The sequence below is a fragment of the Anabrus simplex genome, chromosome 3 (genome assembly GCF_040414725.1).
Source record: "Anabrus simplex isolate iqAnaSimp1 chromosome 3, ASM4041472v1, whole genome shotgun sequence".
Lineage (NCBI taxonomy): Eukaryota > Metazoa > Arthropoda > Insecta > Orthoptera > Tettigoniidae > Anabrus > Anabrus simplex.
Window position 1 is genome coordinate 11,343,180 of NC_090267.1, and position 27,458 is coordinate 11,370,637.

General features: G+C 39.2%; 1 non-coding gene across 1 annotated transcript; it reads right to left on the reverse strand.

Annotated features, from left to right (window-relative positions):
- Positions 1-1,925: 1,925 nt before the first annotated feature.
- Positions 1,926-25,788, reverse strand: LOC136866932 (uncharacterized). The gene is made up of 3 exons (XR_011017953.1): positions 25,702-25,788; positions 9,567-9,679; positions 1,926-3,007 (listed from the first exon to the last, which is right to left on the reverse strand). It is a non-coding gene; the product is annotated as an uncharacterized protein (transcript).
- Between the last annotated feature and the right edge of the window lie 1,670 nt (positions 25,789-27,458).

Consider the following 27,458-nt stretch of genomic DNA (forward strand, 5'->3'; position numbering starts at 1 on the left):
CTGAATACAGCCCAAACTATGAGATATGTTGGGCCCAGTGGATGTTTCTGAAGGTCAGCAATGGAGTACCAGTATGCAGGTTGGATTCCACTGACGGCAAGAAGCGGAATTTCCATCAGATAATCACCCAAAGTGTGAGAGAAGTAGTAACCTAGTTGCATTCAGTATCACTGCTGGCCCCTGTAGATGGATATGACTTTAAGCCATGACTGACAGCGATACTATCATGTGCACCTGAATAGTTCCACTGTGAGCCAAGGCCAACATACCAGGAATAAGATAGTACACCAAAACACTATTCATGAGAACAGTCATCAACGTCACAGGGCCATTCCCTAAACTCGACCTTGGATATCACTACCTTACTCATTCGGGACAAATATTTCAGATTTCCTATAGGAATCGACATCTACATCATCTGATGGCCAAGCGGCATCGATTTTTGGTAGTGAGACAAAATCTCTCGTGGTGCATTGGCACTACCCGTGGCTTCAAGTAGCCTATGCAGTGGCCTCCATGTTATGCACTAGCCATGCGTCTTGGTAGATATGCTAGCTACCAACTGACGAGCCCAACCTAGCACACAGGGGCGAAATGCTGGCAACCAGGAATGAGTTAGCTGGAAAATTTATAATGTCCAATAATGGACCATTAATATTGGTATTATAAATTTACTCATTCGGGACAAATATTTCAGATTCCCTATGGGAATCAACATCTATATCATATCACTACCTACTCTGGGCAGAGGAATATTTTCCCAAGTGGCCAAAGGTTTAAGTCATCCTAAACCAGGAGGCATCAACAGGAGATGATGCAATGGTGAAGAACTTCTGCAGCTTTGGTGTACCTAGGGAACTGCAAAGATACTAGAGCAAGAAGTCTGAATCAGGGCTAATGCAAGAGTGTGTACATCTGGCAGTTTGGAAGGCCCGTACAACATCTGTCATCCACAATCAGATGGTACGGCTCAGAGTTTTGTATGGACTATGGAGGGGCATCTAAGGAAGATGATCTCACCACACCAGATGAAGTAGTATGAGTGGGTCCCATTCTACCTTGTCCTTTATCGAATGTCCACCCATGAGATGACGGGCATGAAAACTTACCACCATGATCTTCGAGAAGGAAGTTATTCCTTCCATGCGACTTGGTGTTCGGATTAGCATTCAATGAGGAACAGTCAGTGACGGAATCTGCATGGGAGTTATTGGACATCTAAACAACATACATAATCATGCCTAACAACACCTGGTGGTACCAGCGATAGGATCAAGACCCACTATGACCTGCTCACGTGCTCTGTAGGCTTCCAGGAAGGTTGGCTGTACTCATCTTTTTGGACAAACGGAATACCACAGCAGCTTCAGTCGCTTTGAGAGGTCATTACCCTTTTGTCACCAGGATAAATGAAGTAGTCTACAGAGTTCACCAGTGTTCCATGGGAAGATGAATTGTCCATCGGGATCACATTGTGCCATATCGTGGAGCAGTATGGAGCAGCCTTACGGAGTGAGTGATGCGAAGGGGTGTCCGCCACGGTGTTAACAGTTTAGGAAGGGAGAGGCAGTTTGGCATCACCTGAGAGCAATCATTAATGCTAGCTACTGGCTCACAGAGCCACTCAGCAAGAAGCAATGTCAGCCTCCACTCTGACCTCACGTTAGAAGACTTAAGACAAGAATGTTACATGTGTCGGTACTTTTCGGGATAGGTGGACAGGTAGTCAATTTAGGGAAGATTTTAGTTGAGAAGATTTGTTCTGTCATGGAATAGAATCTGTCTGCCGTGATGGCAGCTATTTTATCGAGTTCTTTTGTCACGAAAGTGCGCAGTCACTGTGGGAGTTTACGACCAATGAACAAGTGCAGTGACATCCTGTGACAGACAATGCATGATGTGTTATGTGAGCTCGGGAACTGGTGTGATTGTGTTCAGTTGTAACTAAGTGTGACATCTGTGAAACTGATGTGCCTGTGGTAGTGATCCTGTTATAGTAGTTAAAAAGGTCATAGTTTTATAAACAATCCAATGCAATCGATCCCTTGCAATGGTTTCAGAGAGGGCAGGGTAACAATCAAATATGTGAACATTTATTATAAACACATTATCTGTGCATAGTTTGTATAAAATAATAAACTCATAAGATATAAGCACTTAATCAGAGGTGCTCTGATTTTGCATGCAACTCAGTCATTCAATATACTTCCCATCCATGAACTCTCATCCCAATGTCAGAGAGGTTGATTGGGTACGGTCCCTTGTAGGAGTTAAAAACTACAAGCTGTTTGTTTGTACCCTGTCGGCACATCATGTTACAGTAATGTTGGAGTGACTGTTCTCATGTTTCCTTAGGTCAGGCAGCCTTTTGTAGGCGATTCCACAAACAGAACAAAAGTAAGACTTAATGTTGATATGAGCAGTTTCATGTCTTCTTAAAAATCCTGAACTTGTAAAAGAATGTCCACAAACTGCACAGGAAAATGGCCTCTTTTGTGTGTGTCTTTTCTCATGTGCTCTTAGAGAAGAACATTTTCTAAAAGATACTCCACAAAGAGAACATGAAAATAATATTTTTTCAGGATTAGTCTTTTCACGTTTTCTAAGTTCAGACGTAATTTTAAGAAAGGAAACAGGCTTCTTTTTAGTGTGTGATGCCTGATGTCTTCTTAGTTCAGAAGATCGCTTAAAATTACTACCACATATGGAACAAGAAAAGGGCTTGCTATTAGTGTGTACAAGTTGGTGACTCTTTAGGCTTGAGGATCTACTAAAACTACTTCCACAAGTGGAGCACTTGAACAGCTTCTCCTCTGAGTGAGTCAACTGGTGGTTTTTCACTGCTCTTGCGTGAGTAAATGTCTTATTGCACGTTGTACAACGATACGGCAACTCTCCTGTGTGGGTCAGCATGTGGTGTTTCAGACTCCTTCTTTGACGGAATACCTTGCAGCAAATAGAACACGAATATACCTTCCCTTTAGTCGATATAGCCGAATTCTCCATGCTGAAATAGAAAATAATTTTAAAAATGAACATAGATACAGTACATGACCAAAATATATTATTTCTAAAATAATTACATCAAGCTTGCTCTAGGCTTACTGTTGAGGGAACTTCATTAGCACAGAACATTTTAAGCCAGCCTCGGACCTACCGCAGTAACGGATCCCACTCCCATTTGACAGGTGAGGGACTCCTCGGAAGAAACTTAGCGAACAAAATGGAATTCGAGAGGGAGCTATATCATTAATGGGGCTTATGGAAGAAAGAAAGTAGAACTGGCTGAGTCAGCAAAGAGGATTCATCTGGATGTGCTCTAAGTATATGATATACGGGTAAGGGGAGATAAAGAGGAAAAGACAGGAGATTATAATACTACTGTATGTGGCATAGTTTCCTTCTAGCATGTAGATGAGCGAATGATGTGGGTAGATTTCGCAGTTGGAGGAATTAGGATAAGAATTGTCCCAGTGTATTCACCATATGAGGGTGCAAATGAGGATGAAAATGAGAAGTTTTACGAAGCATAGAGTGACATAGTCAGGGTCAACAGCAAGGGTAGGATAGTGCTAATGGTCAATTTCAATGCGAGAGTTGGTAATAGAACTGAAGGACACAGAAGGGTCATTGGTAAATTTAGGAAAGATATGGAAGCTGATAGGAATCAGAAGCATTTACTGGACTTCTGTGCTAGTATGGGTTTAGCAGTTACAAACACATTCTTCACGTATAAGGCTGTTACACCTGAGAGGGTAAGGGTAACAGATCCATAATAGACCATATCTTAACCTACATATCTTAACTTACATAATTGTACACTATTACTATTATACAAGACAGAAGGCCACTTCAAACGTACCCCCTCCAAGGTCACAGTAGGAATGGATTTTGACAACAGGAAGAATATGGGGAAGCTCCTTTATTATTAGCAAACAGCAATCAGCTTCAAGGTGCCGTAAATAACCCAATTTCAAGATTATGTAAGTTCAAAAAGAAATAGCAGCCACCTTGGAGGGAATGAAATAAGTGAACTCTTAACAATATTCAGAACAGCGTCAAAGGAAAGTCATACACTTTTTAAAAAACTTTTTACTTGAAGACAAGCGAAATATTGTAGTGAAAAAGTGTTGGAAACTTTTTAACTACAACTGTTCATATGAATAGAAATAGTTTTTAATAGGCTAACTGTAAGTATATCCATTCCATCGCATTTCACTAACCCATTTAATCACCACATTGTTTTAAATTCATTTTAATTCAATTCATATTTACGTAATATTTAAGAAGAACACGGTACCTGATTATAATGTACTTAAAGATAAACACTTAGTGAATCACCTAAGCTATATAAACAGCTGAAGATGTTCTAACAAAGAACAAAACATGTACTGTGTGTAATTAATTAATTTGCTAAAATGCAAATATAATTATCAACAGGGTGAAAATTTTTTATTGTTATAAGTCTTTTGCAAGATAGTTGGAGAAGTTATTTACCAAATTCGAAAATGTAGAATATTAATATTATCCTGGAATAGCTCTTTCCAGTTTTGCATATCAGTCCTGAATGTGCCCTAGCCTGTGTCATCTGACATACAGGGAACAGGTGGTACATCGTTCGTTACGTCATCTGAGGAACATGTGTTACTGATTAGAATTTTGTCCTTTATTTGTCGATCGACAATAACATGTCTCTGAATATCCAGATGCGCTTTGCTGATGTGTACACCCAAACCCCTGGCACCTTGAAAATAACATCTACAGTGCTTGCATTTTATCTTGATAACTGGGTCGTTTTGTGTACGATTCTTTATACCCGCATGTGTGAGGTTAATATTTGAGTTCCCATGCGTTTATTAAGAATTGGAACACTTGGTTCCCTCTTGAGTAATGACCTAAGAAGGGCAAGGATGAACGGTCATTATAGGGATGTATTATTCCACGAATAGGTTAGGAGTTGAGACACAAATGATAATAATATATATCAAAATTTGAAAAAGGTATACTGTATATATACATCCAAATGGTCACTAATTACGAAACTGATTATTTAGAAATGAGAGGGAGCAGCTAAAAAGTATCCTACCATGGGAGATATTTTTGACTCTTATAGCCTCAATGGGTTATAATATAAACAAACGTGCTGGACCACAAATATATCAAAATTGACAAAATATTCAAGAAGGGTTATTCCGCCCGAAGGCAGGTCCGAACCTATGCAGAAGTGTTCCTGAGCCGGAGTTTACGTGCGGTTGGGTGGCCAGTTCCTTTCCGCTCCTCCATTCCCTTATCCCCCCACCAACAGTGCGTGGTAACCCATCCAACTGCTGACAACGCCCAATGTTGCTTAACTTCGGAGATCTCACGGGATCCGGTGTTTCAACACGGCTACGGCCATTGGCGAACTCAACTAAATCACATATAATATAAGAGATGCACTTGAAAACAAAGTTCAACAACACACATTAATAATATAAAATCAAACAGAATCAAAAAACTTTGATAAAATCGTAAGCCTCTAACCGTATCAAACATGCCAATTTACAACATTCCTATTTCTAATTTTTATGAAAATAGGCTCATTCACGCACTCATTCACAGTTAACTCATTGTAAAATGAGCTAGAATTATTCAGCAAGTGATATTGGCAATCCATCTTAAATCTCCTATGAGAACGCAAATCCCTAATGGTAGCAGGGAGGGTATACCACAGCCTTGCGGCAGTGAACACAAATGAGTGGCTGTAAGTGCTGGAGTGACTGAGAGATATAGTTTAAGAGGAGCCAGATCATGTATCATGGATGTGATAGGAGGATAGGTATACCTGAATTCACTCCATGCAGAAAGGAGAAGTGTAAGAGAGGGCTTGAGACTTCAATGCTCATGCACATCACAACTCCCTATAAGAAGGTGAAATGTGAGAATCATTTTGCAGCTTTAATATAAATCGAATACAGGTTTTTAATTCTCACCCCTCCCATGTTGCCCCTACTATTCATATTTTAAACATAAATCTCTATCTTTTATGACTTGTATAAAACTTTCATGACTTAACTGATGTGTTTAGGCCTATAAATATTTACTGGAGCAAATAAAAGCAATGTGTAGAATATAAGACAAATGGTTTTACATTTTTATTATTACTATTGTTATTGCATAGTAATTTCACTCAACAATTATCGGTGGAAAACAATTTAAAAACTCTAACTCAGTCTTTGGTTTGTAGCCTGAAATTGGGATGTGTTGATCAGCATGTTGGGTTAGGGTACAAGGAATGAGTAGAGGTGTGAGCACACTGTATATGGTGACCATGTTTGTTTACTATCGCTCGAGCCTTCATGTCCATAAGTGTACTGGACACAGCTGATTGCTACACTGCCATCTAAATAACAGATTCTTGACTGGCTGTCAAATTGTATCTCGATTTTACAAAGATCCACGCTGAGCAAAACGATGGCTGTACAGTATAGCATCATGAATTTTGTCGGTTAAGGCACGCAGACGAGCAACGGGAGATAAAATGTCACATCGGGACTCGCCTGGCATGCAACCAGAAAGGGAATATCATAATGTCAGGCCTCTCCTGACAGATGAGGGCTAAGGGTCAAACTCAATTTAAGCATTGTATTACCGTCTTGAGATATGTCCGGAAGTACAGTGTCGCAGTAGTCTAGAACAGGTAAGATTTGGGATTTTACCAGTTGTATTTTAAGATGTTTTGGAAGTATACTAGAGTAACGTTTGAGAGGAAAACGGGATTTCTGAACTTTATAGCATGTATTTGTCACTTGTTGAATCCAACTTTGTGTCTTATTCATCATATCACCTAAGTTCCTTACTGACATACAACAGGGCATGACAATATTACTTAAAATAATTAGGGGTACATGCCTACTTCTTAACAAGTTAAGGTTCCTTTGGGTACCAAATAATATAACCTGAGTTTTGTTAGGATTTGTTAACAAGTTGTTATTTTTGGCATAGTCATTCAGTCACCGTAAGTCAAAATTCACACTGTAAATAGCTACATTTATGTGTTGTGGACATGAGTGATAATAAATCTAAAAATAATCTGCATAGATGTGGTTCTTGCTATATTTCAATGCATCCCCAATCCCCACTAACAAAAAATAAAAGTCAGCCCAAACCCACCTTTCCAGGACACCTATCGACTTATGCTATCCTGAGTATATTGCTCCCACTGATACTCGTTGCCAATGGTCAGTGAGGTAGGAGCAAAAAGTTATTGAATATTAGAGGCATTAGTGAGAGAAAACCATTTAATTAATATCAGAAAAATTCAGGGATGAACGCATTAGCTCAGTCTGTCACCAATTAAGATTGTAGTCGACAGTATTGGCAGTAGTTTCACAGATGGACGTTTCAGATGCAGCAACTCATTACGGCTGGCTTTTGTGTCATGAACATTACAGTAGGATCCATGGTTTATCCACGAGCAGAATTTTCCTTAAATATGATTATATCAGCCCGTTATTTCCTGCCAGATTGAAGATACCAAGCACTTCAGACAATGCTGATTTGGCACAGAATTCACATGAATTTCATAAGAGTAAAATATATTCACACAAAGCCCTTTTACAACGCCTTCAGAGGTTGGTGCACCAAGAGCTACGAATACAGCAGGAACAACTACACACACAGGAGATGACTTTCCATGGTCACCCATTTTTACACCAAGTGAATGGTGCGGCATTATTACTTTAATAAAACCGCGCTGGTAGGGAACTTCTCATCAAGGCTTGACTTATAACATCACACTGTTACTTCGCATACAACTTGCATAATCTCCTCTTAATCTGTCATGAGACACTCTCTGCTAATAAACCACACAAATTTACTAGTCTCTATATCAAAAATTCCATTGAAGAACAGAATATTTTACGATGATTTTAACATAAATATTTTTATTGGAAATTATTAATTGAAACTTTAACAAAGTCTTCATTGTATGAAATGAGATGGCGTATGGCTTTTAGTGCCAGGAGTGTCAGAGGACAAGTTCGCCTCGCCAGATGCATGTCTGTTGATTTGACTCCTGTAGGCAACCTACACATCATGATGAGGATGAAATGATGATGAAGACGACACATACACCCAATCTCCGGTCAGCAAAATTAAACTATTATGGTTAAAATTCCCGACCATGTCGGGAATCGAACCCGGGACCCCTGTGACCAAAGGCCAGCATGCTAACCATTTAGCCATAGAGCTGGACTTCTTTGTATTACAGCACAATATCAGTGCATTATACAATATTGTATTCCATTATCTTCAAAACACACAGTGTACAACTTGTGGAATATTTAATCTAGTCAAGTTCTCTCAGGGCATTTAAATCACCCAAAAGTACATTGCATTAATAAGGTATGGTTAAACAAGTCGTTACCAGTGTTAGTACACTAGGACAGAGGGATAGCAATTTCCCCTCTGTAACTTGTAGACTAGTATTAATTTTAATAATATATTTCAGTTCTGCAACACTCTGTGCTACGAGTGCCAGTAGTTAACTCTAAAATTCAACAAGAGATGGCAGAGGTATATGCTCCTAAAACACTGGTATGGCCTAGTATGATATATGATGGAACGCGATTCCTTTTTCGGTATGACATAGTATGATATATGACGGAACACAATTCTTTCTCAGTATGACATAGTACGATATATTAGGGAGGGGTGAGTCATGTAATATCAGAAGAAAAATGAATTTTCCTCATTCACATGTAAGGAACTCCTCTGTCAAGTTTCAGACCTATAGCTTATGGAAAGTCAGAGATTTTATGATTTTATGTTTAGGCGAGTTACCCAAAATTCACCCCCTATACCATAAAACATCATATATTGTGTTTAGGGTAATTAACACAATTTCACCCCATTTATCGCAAAACATCAGAATTATACATTTTCACCTAATTAGCTTATAAGGAAAGCCTGTACCCAATGAAAGCCCCCTGCCTCCCCAGCTTCATGGGAAGTGTGAGAATGAATATTTCAAGTGGGGTACTTACCTTAATTGCACCCTATCATGAATTACCAAACATTGGTACGAAACATCTTCAGATTTCTTAATTAGTTTAATTAGTTTTGTGGAAAGTAAATGATTTAGTAAAACAGTGTTTAGGCTACTTACCCCAATTTTACCCCCATTGAGCATAACACATCAGAAAAAAAAACCTTACTTTTCCAGATTAGTTCATAAGGAACACCTCCAAATTTTCCCCCTAGTGTGATTTAACAATATTGTGTTTAGGGTAGTTACTCTAGTTTAAACTAATTCATCACAAAACATCAGAATAAATATATTTATAAGAAACACTTGTGGGAAATTTCAGCTTTCTAACTTCGAGGAAGTGTGATATTGTAATTAGGGTATTTACCCTAACATCACCACTTTAATACAACAAACATCACAGTGAAACATCTCCACTTTTCCTAATTACCTAACAAAGAACTTCTATGTAAAATTTTTATACCTCTAAGTTCATGGGAAGTGAGAGAATTAGTGATTAGTGTGTGAGTCAAAGCAATTGAGACAGAGAGTTACTTACTCTTGCAATGTGTCCATCAGGCTGGTGCATTCTCCATCCTGTATTTGGCTGTTGCATTCTTCTTCCTGTGTTTGGCTGTTGCATTCTCCATCCTGTGTTTCTATCTTCACATCCTTGAGGAAAAAGAATATTTACAATTTTCAACTGGTATCATCTTGCACAAATGCATAACAAAACAATTAAATATCAAAGGACGACATTTTACTGGGCAATGAAGTCACTAGCCCAAGAATGTAAGGAGCTACAACATGTAACCATTGCTGTAAACAATGGGAATTCAGTTGAATGTCTTTCACAACACCTGAAAATTTAACTTTCAGCAGTGCAATCAATATTGATCTGCATTTAGGGCAGTCGCCCAGGTGGCAGATTCCCTATCTGTTGCTTTCCTAGCCTTTTCCTAAATGATTTCAAAGAAAGTGGAAATTTATTGAACGTCTCCCTTGGTAAGTTATTCCAATCCCTAACACCTCTTCCTATAACTGAATATTTGCCCCAGTTTGTCCTCTTGAATTCCAACTTTATCTTCATACTGTGATCCTTCCTACTTTTATAAACGCCACTCAAACTTATTCGTCTACTAATGTCATTCCATGCCATCTCTCCGCTGACAGCTCGGAACATACCACTTAATAATACCAATATAAATGGTCCGTTATTGGACATTATAAATTTTCCAGCTAACTTATTCCTGGTTACCAGCGTTTCGCCCTCGTGTGCTAGGGGAATCAACATCTATATCATCTGATAGCCAAGCAGGCATAAATTTTTGGTAGTGAGACACTATCTCTCGTAGTGCATTGGCACTGCCGGTGGCTCCAAGTAGCCTATGCAGTGTTCTCCACGGTATGCGCTAGCCAGCGTCTTGGTAGGTGTGCTAGGTACCAACTGATGAGCCCAGCCTAGCACACGAGGGCGAAACGCTGGCAACCAGGAATGAGTTAGCTGGAAAATTTATAATGTCCAATAACGGACCATTTATATTGGTATTATAAATTTACTCATTCGGGACAAATATTTCAGATTCCCTTTGGGAATCAACATCTGTATCAACATACCACTTAGTCGAGCAGCTCTTCTTCTTTCTCTCAATCCTTCCCAACCCAAACTTTGCAACATTTTGTAACGCTACCCTTTTGTCGGAAATCACCCACAACAAATCGAGCTGCTTTTCTTTTGATTTTTTCCAGTTCTTGAATCAGGTAATCCTGGTGAGGGTCCCATACACTGGAACCATACTCTAGTTGGAGTCTTACCAGAGACTTATATGCCCTCTCCTTTACATCCTTATCTGTTATAATATAAAATATTAAATGTTAAAAAATGAACAGTAAAATTACAATAATCCTCAAAACCTGACTTAAAATTAGCAACAACCTTTCAATGATTGAAATCGTTGATATCATGAATCAGTGTGATGCAGTATGTGAATGCAGAAGTCCGTTGTTGACATTTTGGTAAATGTGAGAATGTATTTCTCTATTTACTCCCTTCTTTCTAGTTGTGATCACGATCTTTCTCTTTTCAGCATTAAATTTCATTCAATATTGTTCCACCTCATCTTCCCATGTATTTAAGTGCTCTTGGATATCCTCTACATTTTCTTCCAAGGTTAACAAGTCATCTGCAAACATCATCACTTTTATTTTAACTTCCCCAATTTTCCTTGCCATCTATTTTGTCATTAACTGGTCTAAATGAAAAGCAAAAGTGATGGAACACTTCCTTGTCTTAAACCAAACTTTTGCTGAAACCAGGCTGTTCCCTCTCCTACTTTCACACAACTGATACTCCCATGGTACATCTCCGTCACTCATGCTATTGTCTGCTACTTGACACCTTTTTTCTGAAAGGCTTCCCATAACTTATTTCTGCACATACGGCTATATGCTTTCGCGAAGTCCAAGAAGGCCATCAGAAGACCTTTACGCCACTCATAATGATGCTCTTGTAACTGTCTTACCACAAATATAAGGTCTACTATGGACGGAGATAATGTTTTGAGGGGAACAGCTTAAGAAGGTAGAGAGTTTCAAGTGCCTGGGATCACAGAGAAAAGTGGAAGAAATGATGAGCAAATAATCCAACACCAAAGAGACACAGGAACATTCCCAAAAAGTGTCAGAAGCCTAGTGTGGAGCAAGGATGTCTGTCAGAGAAGCAAAATAGTGATATTCTGATGTATGCTGCAGAAACTTGGGTAATGAGGCAGAGAACTATGACTAGGATACAAGAAAATGAAATGAAATTTCTGAGAAGAAGGAGAGGAGCAAAGAGAATGGATGAGAAATGTGAGAGAGATATAGTAAAAGAAGAGCCACCACTGAACAGGATAGAGGCATACACACATGTAGAGAATGACAGAGGAAAGAATACCCAGATGGATGCACAAAATGGAAATAACAGAAAAACAGCCAAGAGAAAGGTGGATAAAGGGAGTGGAAGTGCGTATGGAGAGAAGAGGAGATGGAGAGGCTTATGTTCCAAGCAGACCTGGCCAACAGCTGGAAACTTCATATGGTGATGATGATTCCTCTACTTGTCTTAAAACTTGTTCTGGGAGAAGATCAGATTGTGTCACTTGTTTATTCTGATCAAGGAGACCAATGAAACATGAGAGGGGATGCTGAACACTGGTGGCTCACCAATTTCTAGCCCCAGAAATATATCTTCATTCCAGATCGAGAAGCCTACACCTATAATACCTGCAATACCTTCCCATGCTGCACTCACTCTCTGATCACTCCGGAGGTGGCAATCAAAATGATAAGAGTATGATGGTAAATGCGACTGAGACAAATATGAAATAACAACAGCAGTAGGATCTTCAAATAATTTGATATAGTTCTAAGATAAAATTTTAAAAGTATTTAATTATATAATGTCCATCTATTCTATACAAGTTTGAGATTCGATATATGATCTCTAAAAACTACATAGGACAGGTCTCGACCTAGCCTAAAGATCATCTTCAGCTTAAAATAACGCAAGGATGAAAAACATACATAAAAACAGTGATATATAAAATATTTGAAGAGGAATACAATCAAGAAATGCAATTAAAACCTAAGTTCACAGCTTCAATCAGGTGTGGGTCCAACTGTGTTTACCACAACTATTGCTTGACTGCAGGAATACTTTAAAATTATGAAGGCTGTCAAATGTTATCTGCTTGTCATGCTTCTGGAACAGAGTGAAATTTTGAAATCCATAAACTGCTTCACAGAGGAAAAAAGTATAGCCAGGATCTAAAAGTGAAGCCAAGAAAGACAGGTCTGAGAATAAAAAAATGAGGTTAAGTAAAAGTTTATATATGGCAGCTGAGTGGCTCAGACGGTTAAGGCGCTGGCCTTCTAACCCCAACTTGGCAGGTTCGATCCTGGCTCAGTCCGGTGTTATCTGAAGGTGCTCAAATACGACAGCCCTGTGTCGGTAGATTTACTGGCACGCAAAAGAACTCCTACACGACTAAATTCCGGCACCTCGGCGTCTCCGAAGACGTTAAAAAGTAGTTAGTGGGACGTAAAACAAATAACATTATTATTATTATTATTAAAAGTTTATATGAATATTTGCGAACATTACTCACTTCTTCTTTCCTCCAGTCCTGTGCTTGCGTAGATCAAGCTGGGTCAGTGTTGACCTCCACACTGACTAGCGACACTCTGAGGTTGTGTTGGATAGGGGAACACTGGGAGAAGGAAGGGAGAGGTTGCAAAAGACTTAGTTGTATATTGCTTCAGAATTTTTTGACCATTATGTCAACCCGGATGTTTGTGTTTCCTTGGATTTTGTTAAGATTGGATTTATGAACAAGGTTTCATCATCATTTACTATAGGCAATGCCTCTTCACGTTGCTATATGAACGACATCCTTGGTCTCTTTACCTTCAACGATGGTTTGGAGAAGAGAGTCGTGTCCAAGGAACATTGATCCTCTTTTACGTTCTTTAAACAAGGTCGTTTGTTTTTTATTCATCCATCCTGTTTTCGCAATTCTCCTCCAAAACCACATTTCTGCAGCCTCAAGTTTTGTTTCTTCCTGTTTCCTTAATGTCCAGATTTCACACCCATACAGTGGCACACACTAAACAAAGGTACTGACAAATGATTTACTAATCTCCAAACTGAGATGGTTGTTTAGCAATGTGTTTTTCTTATTTTGGAAGGCTTGTTTCGCTAGCACTATACTTTGCTTGACCTTTGAAAGAGATCTCTTATCAGAAGTAATTACACTACTCAAATAGGAGAATTCTGTGACTTCTTCTACTGGTGCGTTATTTAATTTTAAGTGTTTTCTACCTGTAGGCTACTTTTTGTCTACTAATATGCATTTTGTTTTCTTTATATTTGTACCGGGAGGTACGCCTCAACTCCGCTCATTCAAAAGAAGCGCCTTAATCAACTCTGTCTATCCAACAAAACATGGAACTGCTACTGCAAGAAGTTGGGACATTAATCAGAAGATGTCACTACTGAATAATGGAGAAGTTCGTCATTTCTATGTTTCCTAAATGGATTGGATTTATTTTGTTTTTTTTGGTGTACATCAAGAAGTTTGGACATTTCTCCATAGATGTCATTACAAAAAAACTCTGGTCATGCACTATGGTGCAAGGTGGAAGAACTTGTAATTTAAAGAAATTTTGTGTTTCTAGGGTTTCATAACTGAATCAATGTTCATTTATTTTTGGATTGGCAACAATACTTTTTCATTCCACCAGTTTTGAATCTGGCCAATTAAAAATTTCTGTAATTATTTTTCAGCCTATCACAGGCTTCTTGTCCCTTTTTGTACCGTCCAATAAAAATTGAGAGGGTGTATCCGGATTAGTCCAGAATTCTCTTGAACCTTCCCTTCGGGTATATAAGTTGCGGCCTTTCAAATTTCCTTGTCTCTTGATCACTGTAATTCTGAGAGTGTGTGTGTGTTAAGGCAGGAGGCGGGGCGCCTCATTCTTTGCCAGGCAGACCACCAGCCAAGGTAATGACCATCAGTCTTATTTTTCTGTAGCTACCTTTTGCAGACTTACACGAGGGGAAGGTTCGAATTTCTAATTATGTTACCAACCTTTTCTAAAATGTAAATTTTATTTTGGCTAATGTAAAATTTCATTAAGTCTTATCTGTAAATTGGGGATAGAGAGTGCGTTACCCTCTTGAGTTCCCCTTCAATTTGGTTTGAGGTGACTATGATTTTGTAACTGTTTTTCTTTCCTGTAATGTCTTAACTTAACCTTCTTTCAAGTTGCCTCAGTAGCTTGGGATTAGCTCCTGTATCAACAGACCAAGAGCCCAGTTAGGATTTTATACTTTATAATCTAGGAGCGCAAGTGTACGCCTCCATTCAGTTGGGGTTAGGGCCAGTAATTTAACCTGTTCTTTTTCCACAAAGACCCAGTAGGTTGGGTAATAGATACCCCTGTGTAAAAGAAAATGTAAATTGTAAATTGTGCCTAGAGAGGCCAGAGATATTAACATTCAGTGTAATATTGCGTTAAGCGGGCTGTTAATATGTGGTTAATGTTGGAGAGCATGTAAGCTCTTTTCTAAGTTTTCTGTAATAGTGAGGAGTACCTCTGGGAGGCTAGAGATTGTAACTTTTGGAGCAAAGTGCTCTTGAATTTGTGAGATTTCTATCTTTGTCGAAGTAATACCACTTTTGAAACTGTAAATGTGTAAATTAAGGGCATGAAGCCCAATTCACTATTCTAGGGTTCTCTATTTTAATCCCCAAATTTGTCATTGTTATTTCACTAAGTGAAAAGTTGTTAAGTTTGTGATTTAAAGAGAAATATAACATTTGTTTTGAAGCTTTCATTTAATTTTTGATATCTTAGATAGACCCGTTCTACCCAGCACCTTCTTTCACCTCTTTCTGTGATCCACTAAAACATGGCCACAATATTTATTTTTAGTTTTAAATTTTTCTAAAGATTTGTTGGATGGTCTTAGCATCATATTCATATCCTTTTCAGAATTTGTGTGGTGCGTCCAAAAAACTCGTAAGTCTAACAAATATTTATAATATAAGATTGGGACAGGATCGAGAATACATACCCGTGAATGAGAACTCAGCAAGATAAAGGAGGCAAAATCATGATTTATTCCGGCTAAAATGAAAGGTTCAAATTCAAACAAGTGTTATGCCCCAACGCAGGTAAAAATTATATACAACAAAGAAAATTTACATATAAAATTTGACACTAAAGGTCGTTAAAAGTATACAGGTCAAGAACCCAGGCATATCAAGTTCAATAACTTTGGAAAACTGAAATCTACTTATTTGTGACAGAGATTGAGATAAATCGACTGCAATCAACCTGCAGGCTACAACTAAGAACCATCTCTTTTATGAATACATAATGATCGACTCAAATATTGGCCTAACTACACTAATTCCGAATTTGTTGGATATAAAGATCATAAGAAAAGAATATTTGGGACTGGCCCTAAATTTAAACCACCAAGAGAACACTGATTCCAATGCATGATATCCGGATCATGGGCATAAGACAGAGGTTTTGAAACCTCGCAATCAATTACAGCCTATGGACAATGGAACACTAATCAACACAAATAATTGACAACACTATCACACACATAACACACATATAAACAATGACCACAAATAAACCACATCTGAAAAAGAAAGACAAAAATGGTACTCATTCAACATCGGATAGAGCAGGAGTTTTAGTGACAATCAGAGTCACATTACATAGGCTATTATTTGCTACACCTTGTCAAACAGGTAGTCAGCTGGTTGGCAAGGGAACAATCAATCACAAACTTGGTATGCGTGGCTCAAGCAATCCCCAAATATGACCCTTTGAAGTTAACAGGACAGCGCGTAAACTTTCACTCAAAGCCTTGAGTGGGTTATACAAATTCTTCATTCCTTACCTGGGAAAAAATCTTGCCCAGTGGAAAGACCATTTTGGCTTATAGGCCCGTAAATATATTATTCCGTATATCTGGTCTGGGGTATACACCCTCGACAAACCAGGTACAACTCATTACTAGAGTTTGTGATTTTTAGCATTTGCGATAAATGCGAAATACGTTGAAACTTTGTCAGTGTATTTTCCTTCATCTTATATGACCCATACGAGAGGCTTTTAGGGATTTTCAATTAGCGATAAAATGCGAAATTGTTTCAAAATGCGAAATTATGCAATTTATGCAAAATAGATGCAAAACTCTTGGTTTTATACGAAATAAACATATATCTTTTAAAAAAGATGCATTTTTTCTTAAAAATAAGATATATGTTGTTATTTATTTCAGGAGAAAGAACTATTGCGGCACCCATTGCGATCGTAAGGTGGTAGCATACTTTGATGGACACTTTCGTCCTGGTGCACGGAACATTTGTAAGTTCATTATCATAGTTAGCTGGTCAGAGAGATTTATTGTTTGTTTTGCAGCCTACCCGATTGATGTCAGACGATACCTGAAGCTATTTTCTCTCTGCACATAGTAACTCTCAGCCATCGGATGCAGATCGAGCAGGCAGTGCTCTGACCTGAAGTACAGAAAATAAAAAAAGCACCCCAGTTTGCCGCTCGTTGTAAACAATCATGGCGGCATCCAAGCGCGGCATGGATGAGGTTATTCGTAACTGGCTTGAAAATAGTGATGTTGAAAGTAGAAATGTTTCTATGGAGAATGAAAATACTTCTTCTTCTTCAACTGACAGTGATGAAAGTGATTCTGATTTCAGTTCTGAAATGACAGTGCCAATTGAAACTATGTGACAAAACCAGAATGCAACCAGAGCAGATGAAAAGTCTAGTAAAATGATACTTGGAATTATGATCTTGTTGACAATAAGCCTGTTTCTGTAACATGCAAACCAGTTTCTGAAATTCACTCTATAGTCAGGAGGGGGTTGGGAAATAATCTGAAAGAAATGGACGTAGGGAATGAATTTCTAACCCCACAGCTCTGGGATCACGTTACTAAGGAAACCAATGCCTATGCCTCTATATTTCTTGCTAATTTATCTGCCTCCCTTGAAACCAGTAATACTTACGAACAAAAACATTAGTTTCCTGTTACTATAGACGAGCTAAAAGCTCACTTTGCTCTGTGTATTCTTATGTATGTGATTAGTCAAATTTATGTTAAAGTGACAAAAAATACATAAATGGTATGCAAGGGAATATTTCCTTTCACAAGTAACGGTGGGCCAAAAGGTTAAATCATTCGATGTGTGGAATATCTTTCACTGGCCAAAGAGCGCTGCAAAGAACAATCAATCAAACAGCAAATACACGTTCATTCTTTGTGTTGACCCTTGATCGTAGTTGGTTATTCTTGACATTGATGTCAAGATTTATTTTATTGTCTGGTAGTCAAGGGTACAAGCGAAGTGACGATCAGACAGCATGCCGAGAGTCACAAATCGGGACATTTTTATGTAAGCGATACAGATAGGCCTATATTGATGTGCCGACTTTGCAATCAATGACTTGAAGGAAAAAAATGTTTTGCACTCCTTCCTTTGCCTCGGCAGCACTGCTGTGCATTTAGGCCTCCACGAACAGTGTCGATGTAGAGTTTTTTTTTTTAGCAAGTACAAGATAATTGTAACTGATAGGCGGTCTCGAATGAAGGAGGACACCGTTGAAACAATTGGCATGTTGTACTTCAATCGTCATTGAAATTCCTGTTCCTTGTAGATGGGTTGTACTGTGATAAATAAATACGTTCAGAATAGTATTTTCACTTTGAAATTGTGTTTGTAAATTTGTAAAGAGGCATATTCGTGTGTGTGCGTTAATACTTCTTGCAGTTTTATGTTGATGTTTGTCTTATTTTCTGTAGTGAATTCAGAGGTTGTGGACTTGGATCCCACTGGTGTCCGGATGGCCATTTTTGTTCTGTACTTAACATCTTTTTAACATGTACTAAATGTTAGGCATAGATATCAAGGATAATTAAATAAAAAACCACCTATTCAATACTTTCCATGTTTAATGTGGTTATTATCTACATGATTTTATGTAGACTTATTTGGTCAGGTACATGTTTCACCCATTATTTTGGGCATCTTCAGCCTGTAAACAACCTTTAGGTCAAGGTTTGGGACCTTTTTAACCAATATAAACATACTAATATACTAATATATACACTATATACGACATATACATTATATACAATATATACAAACATAAGTCAATACAGTAAAGTTTTTTGGTCCTAATCTATCTAATATGGGAAATGTCCAAAACTAAAATGGATCTTCTTTTTGGTGAAGAGGATTGCATATTGGGGTTTATGTGACCCCTATATCATATTAAGTACTTGACGTATCGTGTCTGGTGACAGGATGTGTCGTCAACAATAAGTGGAGATTTGAACTGATTGTAGGTTGGTCAAGATTGAAAATATAAATTTAAATTGAATGTGTTTTAACTTGGCAGTTCTGGTTAACTTAAAATGTTCAAAACTAAAAATAAAATGAAACGGATCTTCTTTTTTCTTGAGAAGGGGTGATATTAAAACTGGAGCTTGTTTGACCCACGATTTTCATTTTCATGTTCTTGACGTAACTAATATTTAAATGTGTTGTCGTGCACAAGTGGAGATTCAAAAGCCGATTGTTGTAGGTAGACTGGTCAAAAACGTTGTGAATGAAACTGTTAGCGCCTTGACTTTGGGTCTCATGTAACGTCAAGGAATTGACAAGGGTACAATATTTAGCTGTTTCATAGTTTTAGGCTGCTGCTTAATTGGGAAGAGACATCTTAGACACTTGATACAGTCTTGTGTGAAAATTGTTCCCGTTGATGTGTTGCTTGGTCTTTGGGAGGGATCTTAAGAATATTTGTTCAGTTAATACTAGATGGATCTGTCTGTTCCGGCAGCGCCTGTCTTGTCACCATTTCTACTCCTGGTGTTGTACTGGTGCGGTAATGAGAGTTGTTACTTGTAATGTACTAAATGTACGTAACACAACCTAATAGGTTTAAATTCGGTTTCGATCAGCAAATTATGCCTATTTTTAACCAATTTGCTACAAAACACTAAATTTCAGAAATTTAGATGCTACAAAATGCTAAATTTGAAAATCAAAACGCTAAATCTCTGATTTTTAAATGCTATAAACCATGAACTCTACTCATTACATCAGCCACAATACTATTTCCTATTCTAGACCTCAACAAAATAATCACGGCTCATCGTGGCCTCATATCCAATAGTCCTCAGTTTAATTCTGGAGCACAGATAGGGTTTGCCTGACACTTTTTATAAATCAACCTCACTAAATCCAACGTTGGGGATCGTCAGTTGGTAATCAACACATGCAATAATACAACTTCATGAATAACATGTCTATAGATTAGTTCTGCACATGTCTCAATTCCCGTTCGGTCCTCGGGAGGTCCTGTGCCCTCCAATTTACATAGATGACTTTGACATCGCTTATACCTTAGTGTCTGCATGACATCAGTACACATAAGATACGGAATAATAATAATTATAAAACTAAACTACATCCTGACACAGCCCAAGTCTAAATAACACTGAAATAAAACTGGAGTATACCATTCATCCAGCCCCAAACGTAAAATAAACCAGTGCCACTCTGGCTTACAATGCAATTACTACTTACATTTAACAAAAGGGCCACATATGAATCTGATCACTACATTTCATGCTAATAAACAGTTGAACTTATCTTAATCTCCATTTCTGCCATTAGCGGTACGCTTGGAACTGCTGCATTGGTGTAATTTATTTCACGGCAGCGTTGCTCTCAACAGATCTAGGAGTCTGCTGGTTCGGTCCTTCTGTTCCCATGATCTGCTGCCTTCGGTCATATGCTGCAGTTGTGACCCTGTAACCTGGCAACAGTTGTTGATCTCAATTCTCTTCACCGCTTCGTTTGAGCACGAATACACTTTTGTAACTCTGGTAAGGATACAATCGACAATATCCCCTATCGAGACATTGGTACTGTCAAACGACAGTTACCAAATTAAGGGATATTTTCCAGTTATGACCAAGTAATTCTCAGTGGTTAGCTGTCATTAGCCCCATGCAGAATTATTACACAGTGCAAATTTTTATTAACGGAGTAAATGTTGTCGAAGTCAAAGTAAATGTTGGTCGGGTGAGCTTAAACACATTGCTACTATGTCTGCTCTATCACTGATACAATAAGCTTTGTTGATCACGTTGAAAATATGCACTCCTCGAATACCACTTAGCTACTGCGTGCACTGAAGTACTGGAGACAAATGAGACTGTTGCACTAATGCTTCCTTCTTTTGTAGACTGAGTGGAGGGATGTGCGGTACTGTACATCCCTGAGAGACACTCGGCTCGCTTTGTATTCGGCCAGTTACCTCTTAACAGATATTTCAAACAAGTTGAAATGAACAAAACAGGCACAGATACATCATTTTTATGGCTTAAACTACTTCGAAAATATCAAAAGCAATTATCCTCTTCTTGACTCTGTGGCTTTTATCTGGGATCGAATTCAAATGATTCCAGACCTGGATATTTCGTGTTAGCGGAAAGCCTGGCATTGTTTGGTAGTTCTGCGCATTCAAACACATCGCTCTGTCTCTTGCATGCTGTTTGCCGACTCTCTCTTCTCCTCGCATACCCAAGCCATCGACGGGGTTCACAACAGTAAACTTTAGGCATCCAGCCTTGGTCCATCTGCAGGAACAGCGCTGCACCCTGCTTGCCACGGGTTTGACACGTATATACATAAAGTCACCTAACGTTCCTACGCTCGTACCTCAGTGCCAAATTTAAAATGGTCCACAGTGTTAAACCAATAAAATTGGACCATGATTTGACACGGTTCAGTATGCTCCTTCATTTCTCTAACTGCATTTTCTGTGAACATGTTGAAGATATATGGTGACAGCGGGCAGCCCTGTCATACTCCTATTCTAACTTTTCTTTCTCTTATAGTACCATTAATATTAACTTCTGTAGTTTGAGCTTTATATAGATTCAGAATAAGGTGCCTGTTTTCCCACTTAAGTCCCATATTCTTCATTACTGGAAAAAGCAATTTTCACTCAACATTATGGAAGGCTCCTTCCAAGTCAATACATGGTACGTACATTTTCCTGATGACTTCTACCCTTCTTTCCAAAATTTGACATAATGTTAATACAGTCTCCCTAGTTCCTTTCTGTGTTCTAAAGCCATATTGATCATTATCGAATTGTTCTATTTTCCTTATGATTCTGTCTTTAATGATGATAAGTAAAATCTTAGAAACGGGACAAATGACCGCTAATGTTCTATAATTTGAATAATTCCATGCATTTCCCTTTTTGTGGAGTGTAATTGTTCTACTTTTAATAAAATCATTTGGTTAGGTTCCTTGTCTGGAGCATTCAATTATCACTTCAAAAATAACGTTTTTTATGGTATCATCACAGTTTTTTAAGAGTTCTACTGGAATGGCATCCACACTAGTGGCTTTGTTCTGTTTTAGTTTAGAGAGTGCTGCATCAAACTCTGCTGCAGTGATGGGTGGTCCCCTATTGAATTCTTGAACTGATTTCACGTCCTTCAAATATTCAAGATGTATAATATTATAGGGAAGGATCCACCTTTCAATACACCGTAGTAAGTTGAACTAAAAAGTAGTTACAACCTGTTTATTGGGACCGGTTTCAACACATTTCAAGTGTCATCATCAGCCCATTAGCGAAGATCTTAAAACAACTAATATATTGAACACAGGCAAAAAATTAACATTGTATCATATAGTAGCAATTCAGTTAATGTTCAAAACACAATAATCACAGTCAAGATAGTAAACAGAACATCACTATCTTGCGCCGAAAACAAATATAGTTGAAGTTCATAAGCAGATCAAGTATGCACTTATGTAAAGTCGTTGCTAGGCAGGTCTTGTAGGCATTTGTTTCTCCGGCCGAAGAGTAAAAGGTGACGTGAATGAAGTCTTATGAAAACAGTGTAGGATTTAATTTCGTCAAATTCAAAGTGGATATATAGGTTTAAAATAATTTGAAATGTTAAAAAAGAATAAAGCCAAACAAAAAATATATTAAAAATAGGAAGAAATAATGAAAGAAATACGAGGTTCAACTCGAAACAACTTGCCGTAGTAATTGAAAAAGAAATGATAAATAGAGAAAGGGGGTGGGGAACGTTTATTAGAGGGTGGTGATGGTGGTGGTGGTTATTGTTATTAGAGGAAATACAATTGGGCAACAATCCTTTATATAACACTAATTCGAGGAAAAAAGAGGAAGAGAACCGACACTTCGAAAAATGAAGATATCGGTTAAAGGAAGAGAAGGGCCACGAAGGGCGTGAAAATTAAAGACTCCCTAGCCCTCGCAAACCTAATAGCATCGGGGTCAGAAAAGAACAAGAGTTGACCAAGGAAGGTCGGACAGGATAGATGAAAGTGAGGAGCCTGGCACAAGTAAGTGGAAGCAATGCCAGGACTCAGCTAAGGGCCCCGTGGTCGCCAACGCACGCTCCGAAGTTCAGAGCCCCTGGGGGATGGAGGGTGGGAAGGAAAGAAAAATGGAAGGGAACCGATACTTCGAAAAATGAAGATATCAGCAAAAGGAAGACAAGGGCCACGAAGGGCGTGAAAATGAAAGACTCCCTAGCCCTCAAAAACCTAATAGCGTCAGGGTCGGAAAGGAACAAGAGTTGACCAAGGGAGGTCGGACAGGACAGATGAAAGTGAGGAGCCTGGCACAAGTAAGTTGAAGCAATGCCAGGACTCAGCTAAGGGCCCTGTGGTCGCCAACCCACGCTCCGAAGTTCAGAGCCCCTGGGGGATGGAGGGTGGGAAGGAAAGAAAAATGGAAGGGATCCGATACTTCGAAAATGAAGATATCAGCCAAAGGAAGACAAGGGCCACAAAGGGCGTGAAAATGAAAGACTCCCTAGCCCTCGGAAACCTAATAGCGTCGGGGTCGGAAAGGAACAAGAGTTGACCAAGGAAGGTCGGACAGGATAGATGAAAGTGAGGAGCCTGGCACAAGTAAGTGGAAGCAATGCCAGGACTCAGCTAAGGGCCCCGTGGTCGCCAACCCACGCTCCGAAGTTCAGAGCCCCTGGGGGATGGAGGGTGGGAAGGAAAGTAAAATGGAAGGGATCCGATACTTCGAAAAATGAAGATATCAGCCAAAGGAAGACAAGGGCCACGAAGGGCGTGAAAATGAAAGACTCCCTAGCCCTCGGAAACCTAAAAGTGTCGGGGTCGGAAAGGAACAAGAGTTGACCAAGGGAGGTCGTACAGGATAGATGAAAGTGTGGTGCCTTGCACAAGTAAGTGGAAGCAATGCCAGGACTCAGCTAAGGGCCCCGTAGTCGCCAACCCGCGCTCCGAAGTTCAGAGCCCCTTGGTGGGGAGGGGGGAGAACTAAGGAGGATCAAGGGGGGTGTTGCGGAAGGGGGAAGTGGCATGAGAGGGTATTGTGTAAATTGTGAAAGATTGATTCCTTATTTGTTGACTTCAGGTTATTTAAAAAAGAGATGAGAAAATCGAAGAGGGCATTGGGTTTCTCAGAAATATCATTCAGATTAAGATTTGGATTGAAAAACTGGTCAAGGTGTATAAAACAGTTTTCGGTGATGTCTAGGAGAGGGCCTTTATTTAGAGTGCTGAGAATTTCAATATCCTGGTTTATTGTAGTGAAAGCATGTTTTGTGTCATGTATGTGTTGTCCCACTGCCGAAAATCTGTTGTGCTTTATTGCATTAACGTGTTCAAAGTACCTAATTTTGAAGTTGCGACCAGTTTGACATATGTAAGAAGAATTACAGTTGTGGCACTTAAAACGGCACATGCCTGATTTAGAAAAGACACTTGTTCTATTTAAGGAGTGGGAGTTATGTAATAATTCAAGGTTTCTATTATTAGTTCGAAAAGAAATCATGGTATTGTCCAACCGCAATGCCTCACATTCACAGAAACTGACACAAAGCAATAGTATTACTGACCAAGGGACTGCTGCTATAGTGTAACACTGAACAGATGATGCTTGTAGTCTAAAGGGGTCCAAAATCCAAGTCATCGCCCCCTCATAGCGGTACTTATTGCTAGAAAAGTGGAACCATAGTACTTGTCATGTTGCGGTACTAATCAAAATTAGTGTAGACTAGCAGTATTCCACACATTATGGTACTACATACAGGTAATGAAATTCACACATGTAATGCAGACCTATGGTGTTTCACACATTGCGACACCATTTACAGGCAACACAAGCCCATGGTGTTCATCACATACGTGTACTAACCACAGGGACTCGCACTATTCCGTGGTGTTCCTCATATAGTGGGTATTAATCATAGGCAAGCCAGAACCATGGTGTCGCTCACCCATGGTGTCGCTCACCCATGGTGTTGCTCCTAACGTGGTACTAATCACAGGTACTGTAAAACCCGGCAATGTACTCTGTGCGCATGTAAAAACAACCCATGGTGTTCCCCACTTGGTTGTACTAATCACAAGTAGTTTCATGGTTCTAGTACAATCATTCCGTGGTCACCCCGTTTAGTTGCCTCTTACGACAGTCAGGGGATACTGTAGGTGTATTCTTCATCTGCGTCCCCCACCCACAGGAGGACTTTGTAAAATATGCTGCAATATCAACATGCAGTATCAAATACATCCCTCCAAATAGAGTTAGTATTAGAGAGTGAATAAACGGGAAAGCCACACCAAGTATCCCAGCTAGCCCAACAGGTACAAAATCTAAAACACTCACCTACATTACGTGTGATAATACTACACCTACACCCAAATCTGCTTTGGGAAACACCTTTGCTTCCACATCTAGAAAGTATGTAAAGGTCCACTTGGATAATCTCCTTGTGCACATTTTTGTCAGGTGAAATTAAAAAGCAATGCTTTATGCACTGTTTCAATACTGCGTCAGTGATTTTTTTCCACATGATGTAGTCACCCGATGGTATGTCTTATGAATTACACACATTTTTGACAAGAAAAAGGATTTCCATTGATTCATTTTGAATTCTTTTACCAGACCATTCCTATTCCTTACAAGGTCATCAGATGCATGTGACAACCGTAAAGTTGTGCCTGAGATGGACATTGACAAATACTATTATTACTACTACTTGGATTAAAACTTACCTCAATTTCATATTCCTCCTTGAAAATGAATTCACCAGCCCCTCCTACTGCGGCCACTGACACTGAAAACTCCTCATTTGGTGCCTGAAAAATTATACTCAATTAGAAATAACTAAAAATATTACAATACCAGCATAGCAAACATACAGACGTGATATGGGCTTTTAAGCTGCTGCGTCAAGAAAACAAGGTGCAAATCTTTATGTTTCACAGAGAACTCTGCTCCGCTCACTATTAAAAGTCATGAATTCTTCTTATGTGGGCTTAATGGACCTAGAGCAAGACCCTGAATACACATAAAAATCCCTGACCCAGCTGAGAATGTAACCTGGGTCATACAAGCAACAAGCAGGCTTGCTACCTTTAGACCATGGGAACTGTCTCCATTTAACCTTACTTTGTACAATAACAAAATTAACCTTATAAATCACAGTAAAAAATCACACAAAACATAAGAGCTAGGAAGTGGGATCTCACCAAGAGGAGGAAGTGTGAAATATGACAGCTCATACATGCCTTAGCTTGATCATAAAGTTTAGTATCAGCATACCTGAGAGAAGAGTGGTGATCACCCTTACTCCGAGCCCACCTACTTTCGTCTCACTTCGCTGAGCATGTATACCCCAAATATGTGATGAACTGACTACCATTATACTATAAATACACAGTTTAGAAAAATAGGGGAACATGTTTTGTAATGTCTGGTACGTGAACGTTAATCTGGTAGATGGGTTTCCAATGGTTGTACAGCAAACCTTGAGACCTTAGCTACTTAGGGTATATAAAATTGAAGTTATACAACATCTGCAAGTGTAGCCATGCATTAAAATGTCAGGTGACCCCTCAAGACAAAGTGAAATGTGGTGGGTCCATATGTCATAGTGAGGTACACAGACTACTGCAGTCGGTTGAGCATGTTGTACATAAACCAGCACATCCCATAAGACATCTTAATGAGATTCAAGTCACAAGGGCCATCACTTTGATCAAGGAAGGATGGACTTTTCATCATGTTGCTGTGAATTTCAATGTCTCCCCGTCAGTTATTCAACGACGTGGGATTGGTAAAATTAGACAGGTCAGATCACAAGGAGGGTTGGACAAGGTTGTGGATGCATGACAACCCCACAGGATGACAGATATCTGACCATCTGCGCATTGCGGCGTCGTTAAGGAACTGCAACAAGACCTCAGGAGGGTCACTGGAGTCACGGTGTCTGACCATACGGTAAGGAACATGTTATGAGAAGTGTTCTTACGACCCAGACATAATGTTTGAGTGTCCTGTTTAAGACAAAACATCCTGCAGGTCGCCTTCGGTTTGCCCGTACCCACGTCAACTGACAGCTTTGCCAATGGAGAACTGTGCTGTTCACAGATGAATCCAGATTTTCCCCGATGCAGTGTTATGGACGTCAACATGTATGGAGACACCACGGTGAGTAGTCATTGCCACATGTTGTCCAGGAAGGTGACTGCTTCGCACAAGGTTCTGTGATGGTGTGGGGTGGCATCAGTATTGATGGCCGTACGGATCTTGTCATCATCCGTGGTAGTCTTCCCGCTGCAGAGTACATCGACCAGATACTGCGACAGCATGTGTAGGGTGCTGCATACAGTGTTGGCCCTGAATTTGTACTAATGTACAACAATGCCAGGGCTCATCTAGCGCACATCACCAGAACTGTCTTGCGAGGACTGGACATTCAAGAGATGGATCCCGACCTTAATCACATTGAGCATGTGTGGGACAGGCT